The following is a 9,947-nucleotide window of genomic DNA, read 5'->3' as shown; positions in this document are numbered from 1 at the left end:
CATATAGAGATGCCCCATTTATTCTGGGAGACGAAGAAGTCAGGATGGAAAGATATTCACCAGAGCATGCACATGACTCACAGCACAAGGACCTGAGTGTCCAAAGATGTGAATTTTTTTGGTCAACATCAATTAGTTGGCAGCACTTAGGAGATTTGTCATTAAATTCTCCATTTATGGTAAGTAGACAAAAATCAGACTTTTTGGTTCTGGTTTTTGGAGTGCTCACTTCTACAGGGAAATAGTTACCATTTACTGAGAGCTGGTTATGTGCCAAGCACAATTCTAGAAACTTTTCATGTAGGCACTTCTCATATATGAGGTAAACCCTAATGTTATCCCCATTTTACAGATAGAAAATCAGAGGCATTGAGAGGTTAAGTCAATTTCCCAATGCCACAAAAATAGCAAGCTGGTAAGTGCCCAGGTTTTAAAACCAGGCAGACTGACTCCAAAGCCTCTGCAATTACCCCTAAATTATGTCAGCTGCAGCACTGGGATCTTCCACACTCTTCATTTAGCCAAAACAGAGCTGTATTCTCCAAAGTAAGATCTCAGACAGTGAAATGACTATATGACAACTGAATAAGAATTTGAATAGGTTTCCAAGGGCTCATGGGCAGTTTCTAATGACATCATAATAATAAAGAATGATGTCTTTATGACATCATCTCATTTGATCATTTGATTGTTAGAGCAACCAGAAAGTGCAATATCCATTCCCCATTTTAGAATGGAAAATGAGGATCAGTTAACTTAAATTAGTTTAGTAGGAGGTGGTAGTCTAGATTTGATCTCAGATCTCAGTTTTGCTTGATTCCAAGGTCCATGATCTTTCTCCTACACTCTTCAGCCTATACAAAAATAAATTAGGTTTCCATTCGCATTGTCAGGAATCATATTCCACCTCTAACACAGAGAGAATTCTGCCACTGAATTACCACCAGGCAAAGGAACCACCCAAGGAGGCAGGGACTGCTAAGCTATGCTCTGTTTTTACCAGTGGATTTAATCATGGAGAACAAGGGTACTTATGAAGCCATTAATATCAGGCTGACAAGAGGTTGTTTACACTTCTTTTAAGACATTTATTTCATTCTATCTGGTTTATGGTAAGTTAATTACTGTCCCATTTTCACTATTACACTGAAAGCTCATTGAGCAACAGGCCATATTTTCTTTATCTCTTGATTTTCCTTGAGGCCTATCACAACTTTTTTGTTGTTAGGTACTCGAGAACTGTGTGTGGCATTTTTAAAAATAAACTTTTTATTTTAGAATGATTTTAGATCTCTAGAAAAGTTGTAAAAACAGTCCAGAGAGTTCCTGTATATGCTTCATCCAATTTTCCCTGTTGTTAACATGTTACATAACCATGGTATCTTTGTCAAAATTAAGAAATTAACATTGGAATGTTTCCATGAATTAAGTTGCAGATTTTATTCAGATGTCACCACTTTTTCCACTAATGTCCTTTTGTTGTTCCAGGATCCAATCCAGGGTACCACACTGCACGTAGTATGTGTAGCATTTTATTTTGAAGATTTTCATTACTTTAAATGTTTAAATGTGGTAAGAATAAAGGAATAATATATGCATATACAATTTCAACATGTTATAATAATCTTTAAAATAGTAAGCATTTACTGAGTTCTTATGTGCCAGAGACAATTCTAAGTGGTTTATATGTATCATCAAAACTATTCCTCAGAACAACCCCATAAGGTAGATACCATTGCCTCTCCCTTTTGCAATGGAGGAAACTGAGATGGGGAACGTTTATGCCACTTGGCTAGGAAGGATTCTCAAATGTTATATAGAAATATAACATTTGAGAATAATTTTCAAAGATATGAAAGGATTATTTGGTGATTGCTATTGGTGAAAAGTGAAACTGGAAAAGTCACTATTCCTTTCAGACTTATTTTTCGTGGCCTCTATTTTTCCATCTACCACTTATATGTGGAAGAAGGGAGCATGCAGGGACTGTGTGACTTGTGCTAAAATAGATCTGAAGGTCCTGAAACTTAGTCTGAGCTGCCTTCCCATTTCAAGAACTAGAGTGTAATGTCCAAGGCTGGGGTATGGGTGATAAATGAAATGTAGTTGGCCATCACTTACCCCATCGTAAACCACTGCCCAAGGCTCTGAGCTGGAAGAGCAAAGGTACTGAAAAAGAATGAAGGTGAACTGGCAGAGTCCCATAGAGAGGTTCAGATGACAGGCTGTCATCTCCCTGACATGAGATGTTCTAAATGTGTCTCAGTTACAGCTGCTCAAGCTTCATTTAACTTACAATGGGAGTGACTAATGAAATATCAGCCCTGAATTCTCTCCTCCCTTCCCAAATCCAAAATTGTACAAAACTAAGCTACTGTTTTTGTTTGTTTGTTTGTTTGTTTTTGTTTTGCTTGAGCAGGCACTGGGAATAAGCTACTGTTTTTTAACTCATAATTTTTCTCCTTCTTCTTACTGTCCCACACAATAATCTGTAGAACCACTTTTCACTTGAAAATTTCTGTTGGGAGCTTTTCGGGATTGAATCATATACCCAAGAAAAGACATGTTCAAGTCATAATTCACATTCGTATGGATGGGAACCCATCTGTAAATTAGGACTTTGAAGATATTAAGGCATAGGCGTCTTTGCGAATAGGATCTTTGGAGATCCTATTTAGATGAGGCCGAAGTGAATCAGGATGGGCCTTAATTCATAAGGCTGGAGTCATAAGCAAAAGAAATTTGAATGTCAAGGTCAGTGGATGGAAAATGAGAAGAGTAGACACAAGGAAAAAGTTGCTATGCAACTGAGGATTTCCAGAATGCTACCGACTCTGGGAGAAACAAGCCCTGCCAATACCTTGATATTGGACTTTCTAGGCTCAAAAACTGTCAGTCAATAAATTCCTGTTTAAGCCAACCATATTGTGTGGTATTGGTGGTATTTGTCATAGCATCTCTGATAAACTAAAACAGGAGCATAGAGATTCATTGTCCTAGGTTTGTAGTTGTGGTTAGTGGCCAATAATTATTGCATAAACAGGACATCATATTTTTCCTATTAATTATGGTAATAGACCCAGGAGTTAAGGGGTGATGCTTTAAAATAGTTTGTAGCAAGATACATCCATCCATTCACTATTCATTCAATGAACAATACTGAACCCCTTTATGTGCCAAGTTCTGGGACGCATCTACATCTAGAAGGGAGAAAAAGACTTGAAAACTAAATCATCAGTCCAGGATTGTGGCTCTTCTGGGAGAAATATCTACGTACTGTCTTTTACAAGTTGTCAGTCATGATCTGTTAGTGGTCCTGAAATTAGTTCAATAGGTCACAGACAGCATGCTAAAACAGGAAATAAAATAATGTTAAGAATACATGAGTCCTTCACACATACTAAGTCAAAGTATTCTTTGATTAAACTTTTATTTAGGCAATATACAGGGATATATATATGAGTGTCTATGTTCTGGTGTGTCTGTAAAATGTCTTTAGTACCAAGGATGAATTTCGAAGAGTTTGATAAGCATTAATCTGTTCTTCATTGGAAAAACAAAGGTGGAAGTGATGAATTCTCCCTTAAAATAGGAGAAGGGGATATTTGAAGAGTCTCCATAATGCTTGAGTTGAGTCTTGATTAATGGTTTTCTTGTACATCGATTACCAGAAGAAACTTCCGTACTCATGAGAGTAGCATGGGAAAAGCAGCCAAAATGGAATCCCTGAGCTCAGATTCTAGCAGGTATAACCATCTTAAACGGTAACTGGCTGTTAATAACCACATTTCTTCAATGCTTTTCCTCTAATATCTTTGTGAGTTCTAGCAAAGAGATAATATATTTTGCTCTGAGTTAAATTCAAGTCTTTTATGGTGCATGTTAAGATAAATTATTGGTTTCTTTTATTTAAAAGTTTTTTTTTTCTAAAAATAAGTTCAAATTCTCTTAGAATTTCTTTTCCATTTTTTCCCTCTTCCAGGTCAAAATTCTGATAATTCCAACAAAGCAGTATTATTTTCATTGTTACTATTACTATTCTTCTTATCGTTGTTTTGCCACATCAGTCCTTGACTTGCTGAGTGCCTAGAAATGCCTCATTGGGCACAGGGCTTAAACTCAATGGGCTATTGCACAAACGAACTTTGTCTGTGGGTAAGTAAGAACTAAATGAAATAAAATTTAATTTAATAAGATTTAAATGAAGATGTAATTTATCCTTGGTTTTGTTTGGTGGGTCTTTGGGCCTGAGATGAAATAAGTTTTAGTATTTCATTGCCAAGTATGGAAAGGGATGGAGAACAGTTGGTAGGCTGGCAAATGTCTTCACAAGAAAGTACAGGGCATTATTTTTATTGAATTCTAGAATATTAGAGCTAGAAAGGGCTGTTGACCTGTCCCCTTCCCCATCATTTTACGAATCAGAAAGCAAAGACCCAGGGGAATTAGCCTGATTCTACACAACTAGTTAATTAATAGCCAGAGAAAAACTAGAAATTAGATCTCTTTTCCACTTCACCACCAGCAATAGTATGTGTGGCACTTTTCCTTGTCTGCCCCCAGATATTATTCTAGGTATACTAGGAAAGTATTTATAGTTGCCCCGAAGTTGAAACTACAGGTTGTACATTATTTCCAAAATTCAGGTAAGAGCATTTCAGAGGTTAGGGTATAAGCACCCCTGACTATTTATGTCTGATCTGTAAAACTAAGCTAAAGTTCTGGTGAAGCTTCTGAGGTTCAAGTCAAGGGAATAAGTGCTTTATTGGAACCCAAGTGGTGACATTCCCTTTCTCTCATGTGACCAGTAGCCACCAAATGTGTGATGTGTGTGTCCGCCGAGGGAGAGAACCAAGGCTTGTTCCTTTTGCCACCACATCCCATCTTACCCAGAAGTCACTGTGCTCCCATAATCCCTGGGTCGAGGTTGGGTCCCAGTCACATTTCTCATAGACATCCGGGTAGCCTTTCTAAAACTATTTGAGAGACTGAGTGTTCTAAATCTGGTTTTGTGTTTTGGCAGAGGAATGAAACCCTCTTTTCTAATATTATGTCTGTGGGAAAGTGTTTTCTGAGTTCCAAACAACTCAGCTTGCAAATGCATTTTTGGAATATGACCCATTTGTATGCTGAGGGCTGCCTGTTCAGAGGAGGGGAGGGGTGGAAACTTCCCATGTGAAGCTTGGTGGAACCAATGGCAGATGTTTCTTATTTTGATCTTTTTCAAAGAATAATATATAATGTGTCTGAAATTTGAAGGATGCCCCAGCCTCTTTCCAGGAAGCCTTGGCCACCAGATATGCAACTTCACAAGGAGTAGGATTTAAAGTCAAAAGAGTTCCTTTCCCCCTTCATGTTGCCCTCAACTTGGCCTTATCAAGTTTTCTAAAATTGTCAGTGCCAGGTAAGGCAAGGATTCCAGTGTGCATAGAATCACTACATAGGCCCAGTTTTTTCTTAAACCTCGGTTTTTGCTTTTTAAAAATACAGATTCCCAGACCCCATTCTTAGGGCATCCAGTTAAGTAGATAAAGGATAGGATTTTGAAACCTATATTTTTCTAAAGCTCTCCAGAAAATTCTAGTCAAGTAACATCTGAATCGAGTCACTTATTGATCTATCGATCAGTTCATTCAATTATTTATTCTTTCATCATATATCAAAGTTTGCTAATTGCAAAATAGGTAATGGACAGTGGAGTTACAAAGACATGAAACATACAAACATCACAGGAGAAGAAAGTGATATGGGAGCTGTTGATGTTGTCGGCTGAGATTTGGGGAGTGAAATTACCAAAGACTCAAAAGGAGTATTTATTCAAGGGGCAACATTATCATGTATTAGAGCACCTAATTTCTCCACTCAGATATCTGGATTCCAAGTCCAGCTCTACAGTTTACCAGCTGAGGACTTCTGTCCAATTGCTTAACAGCTCTGTGTCTCAGTTTTCTCATCTGGGGGCAATAATAACATCTATCTCAGGGATTGTTGTGAGGATTAAATGAGCTGAAGGAGTTAATGTGCTTAGAACAGTGGTCTCAAGTTTTAAGGTGTATCAGAATCTCCCAGATTGCTGGGTCCCACCCTTAGAGCTACTGATTCAGTAGGCCTGGGGTGCGCCCGAGAATTTCCATTTTTAACAAATTCCCAGGTGATACTAATACTGCTGGTCCTTACACCACTCTTTGAGAATCATTGGCTTAGAACCTAGTAAGAATTTGTTGCTATTATTAATTTAAAATGGTCTTTGAGATTGTCAATCAAAGGGGCCCAGGCGGAGGGTACTGTCAGTACATGGCATGCGAGACTGAAAACAGAGGGCATGCTCCAGGAACCAGGAGGGCTGTAGGCAGGTGGAGACAGGATGGAATGTGGCCATGTGGCCGCCAGACTCTGAAGGGCCTGACCCATTTAAGGAGAGACTTTATCTGAGAGTCACCAAAGAGCCCATTATCAGCCATTAGCACTTGAGCACAAATTAACTTATCAGGGTAGCCTGTCACCTTGCCAAACCCTGGAGGAATCCAGTTCATGTCTGATGAACTTTGATGGTTCCAAAAGATTAGTGCTCCTTCTCTGGAAAACCACTGCACACCAATGAGTCTTAGGCATCCTAATGGGCGCTCAGTGGCCCAGGCCAGTGAGGTGGACATTTGTGTGAGACCTGTGGGTCTGGGACACACCTACTAGACCTAATGGCACCTGCATACTCTTATTCCTGATCCCCAACTGCCTCCCCCAAATGCATCTTTATCTGCAGACTTAACAAAATTACAATAACATTGGAAGGCTTATAATGTCATACTCCGCTATCTTTATATGAATATTTCCACACTAGGAACCATGAAAGGCTTATTTATAAACACATTTCCCACTCCATGGACTGTAAAAAAGAACATTAAAATAAGACACAGTCCACCCATACTTTTTTATTTTTGTGGTTTTCTTCCCTTTCAGGTAAACCAAATGATTTATGAGGTGTAGTTTAACAGACAATTCCCATTTTGTAGCCCTTGTGCCTTCCTGTTTCTGTGAAGGAGATACAGATTAATTTAGAGGCCCCGTAATTTTCGTGCATGTCATTCCTCCAACATTTTAACTGTACACTTGTAATACACTCTAGACACTCCAATGCCAAGTAAGATCCAATATGGGCTGCAGTGGCTTTCATCCTGGCACAGTGAGAGTGGGACTGGGGTGAAGGTAGACTAACCTATTTTGGGTCTGACATGATTGGAAGAAGAGAAATCAGAGACAGGCAGTTTTCCTCTGCACTCTGAACAATATGTGTATGTCATGCCAAAGCGGAGAGAAGCTATGTAGAAGAAAACTGCTATTGCTGCCTCATCAAAGTTGAAGGAAGGGGAGGTTGTGGGTGTCAAGAAATCATACCTTGTGGAGAAAAAATATTCCCAGGAAGGTAGAGCTGTCAGAGAAAACCCAAACCTAAGTTTGCAGTTGACAGCCTTTACATTGCTCTTCAATTGTAGAATATTTGTAAGTGCAGAACGCAAAGAAAACCAGAGCCAAAGCCAGAGACTGGGTCATGAGGACTTTGCAGAAGGGCCACATGCTTGATTTAATGCTCTAATATCATTGTCTTGAAGTTCTTAATAATTTTTGAACAGGGGAGGAGCGCCATATTTTCACTTTGCACTGTGGCCCCAAATTATGTAGGTGAGCCTGGGAAGAGAATAATTCCATTGATTTGGGATGGCTGGAATATGGCATAATTTTTTTTTTAAATCTTGTTTTCTAAGGCTATTCTTTTTCAAATATATGCAACTCAACTTACCTATTCAATCTTTCCTGATTACTTCCCATGCAACTCTGTGATTTGCTCACATGGAACTCTTCATAGCTTCTAACACAGCCATGGTCATTTGATTTTTCTTGCCTTAGAATAGAGGTCAGAAAACATTTTGTGTAAAGGACCAGATAGTAAATATTTTCACTTTTGGGGCTTTGGGGTCTTTGTCGCAGCTACTCAATTCTGCTGTCGTAAGACAAGTAGTCATAAACAATATGAATGAGTGTGACTGTGTTCCTGTAAAGCTTTATTTGCAAAAACAAGTGGGAGGGCTAAATATGGCCTATGGGCCAAAGTTTTCTGACTTCTGCCTTAGACCATTCTCTTCTTTTTTATAAGGGTGATGATGATGATGCATCTGATAATGAAGCAGATACTGCTGCTGCTGCTGCTGCTGCTGACATCGGCTAAAATTTATTGAAGCTGAACAATGTGCCAAATGCTTTAAAGCCATAATGGTATTTACTCTTCACAACTGCTTATGGTATGGTTATGATTATCCTGATTTTACAGATGGGAAAACTGAGGTTTAGAGGTATAAAGTGATTTATTTGTTCAAGAAAATTCAGCTGGCATAAAGTGAGGTTTATATTCAAACTCTGAACCTATGAAGGACTGCAGTGGTTCCTACTTTTCTCATTCTTGCAGCATTTGACCCCTGTCTGCAATTCAGCCTCATCCTGATCTTTAGGATTCATCCAAAATTTTGGTGAGAAGGATGATGTAAGGAACTGTACTTTTCTTGACATAAACCACCATCAAGTCACCCCATGGCGACACAGTATTAAGTGGTCATTCCATTCTGATAAGTAGTCTCCTGAAACCCTCCGGAACCCCTGAGAGCTACAATCTGGCACAATCAACTTGGCCTTGGTGTCTTCCTGTTAAGCACAAACAATTTCATAAAACATCAAGTCATCCAAGACTATTCTAGGACTATAGTGGATCAATTACAAAAACGAGACCCTCTGACATGGATACAAAAACATGGACATTTTCCAACTACAAAAATGACCAAATATTCCCCTATCCTGGCTAAAATAAGCAACTGCTGCTTGTTTGCCAATTATGGCTTTAGCTTCACTTCATTCCTCCCACCTTATAGATAAGATTTTAGTAAGATACTCAATAAGAAAATCACTCCTGCTTTCCGATAGCATCCAATTTAAAACAAAGCTCAGCTCCTTTAAATCCTTCCCCAAATCACCTAAGACAAGCCCACATCCTATTATAAGTTCTTTCTAATACCATCATACTGTGACACACTACCATTTCCATGGTGTGCATTCTCCTTCATTACAATGAGTAATAAACTCAACTTGTTCAATTACAGGTGTGTTCTTGGTGGTCTTTGGCTGGAGGAGATTGAAATTAGAAATTCCTTGAGCTATTAGAAACACACTCCAGCCATCTTGACCTAAGTTTTTTTTTTCTTCAGGGAGCTTGTATGCTTCTTTATTTTTCCCCTTAAAAGTCTTCAGGTAGTTGAGCGTAACCAAAATCTTTACCATAGGGTCATCCACCCTATTGCCTGCTTTTGGTGACCCCTCTCCACTCTTCTTCCTAACTCTAAAGACTGCAAGAAAAAAAACCTGCATTAAATTAAAATGATTTGAGAATTATTTCTTCCTTCCTTTCTAGTTCCACAAGTTGATAAGAACTATTGTAAACCTAGAAGGGTATACCAGGTAGCTTCTACTTCAAGCCAGAATCTTGTCTGCTTCAGCTTCTTTTCCTTTCAAATCCAATCCAGCCCTTTTTCTCCCTGTGAAGCAGGGACTGTAGTATAAGGGAACATACATTTTTCTCATGTGGTGCTACAACTAAAGAATACGGTGAAATTTGGATAAGCTACAATGTATTCATTTAGTAATAAATGAAGGCCAGTTGATGTAGAGAAAAGAATGGCTCCTTGATGGAAACTTAGAAGTCTTGAATTTCAGTCTGAGTTTTTCACAAACCATCTGTTTGACCTTTGGGAAACTGTATTTTATAAATCTAAATTCTGTGTCAACAATTAAACATTTCTTGAAAGTCTGCTCCATTCTAGGTAGTAGAATAAGTTGTGAGTCCTATCCCTCAAGTGCTACACAAAAGGGACCCCAAGGTCTTAGACCCAAATTCTTGAACTAGGATC

The 9,947-nt window shown here is 38.7% G+C and overlaps 1 long non-coding RNA gene across 2 annotated transcripts; it reads left to right on the top strand.

Annotated features, from left to right (window-relative positions):
- Positions 1–680: 680 nt before the first annotated feature.
- On the top strand, positions 681–9,690 carry LOC143684732 (uncharacterized). 2 transcript variants are annotated; one of them, XR_013176134.1, is made up of 4 exons: positions 681–1,112; positions 3,983–4,155; positions 8,150–8,294; positions 8,459–9,690. It is a non-coding gene; the product is annotated as an uncharacterized LOC143684732 (long non-coding RNA). The 2 variants fall into 2 exon arrangements; XR_013176133.1 differs by having other exon boundaries at positions 8,150–9,688.
- The last annotated feature ends 257 nt before the right edge of the window (positions 9,691–9,947 follow it).

Source organism: Tamandua tetradactyla, chromosome 5, assembly GCF_023851605.1.
Source record: "Tamandua tetradactyla isolate mTamTet1 chromosome 5, mTamTet1.pri, whole genome shotgun sequence".
NCBI classification, from domain to species: domain Eukaryota; kingdom Metazoa; phylum Chordata; class Mammalia; order Pilosa; family Myrmecophagidae; genus Tamandua; species Tamandua tetradactyla.
Note: the sequence above shows the minus strand (reverse complement) of the source record. Positions and strands in the feature narration are given on the sequence as shown.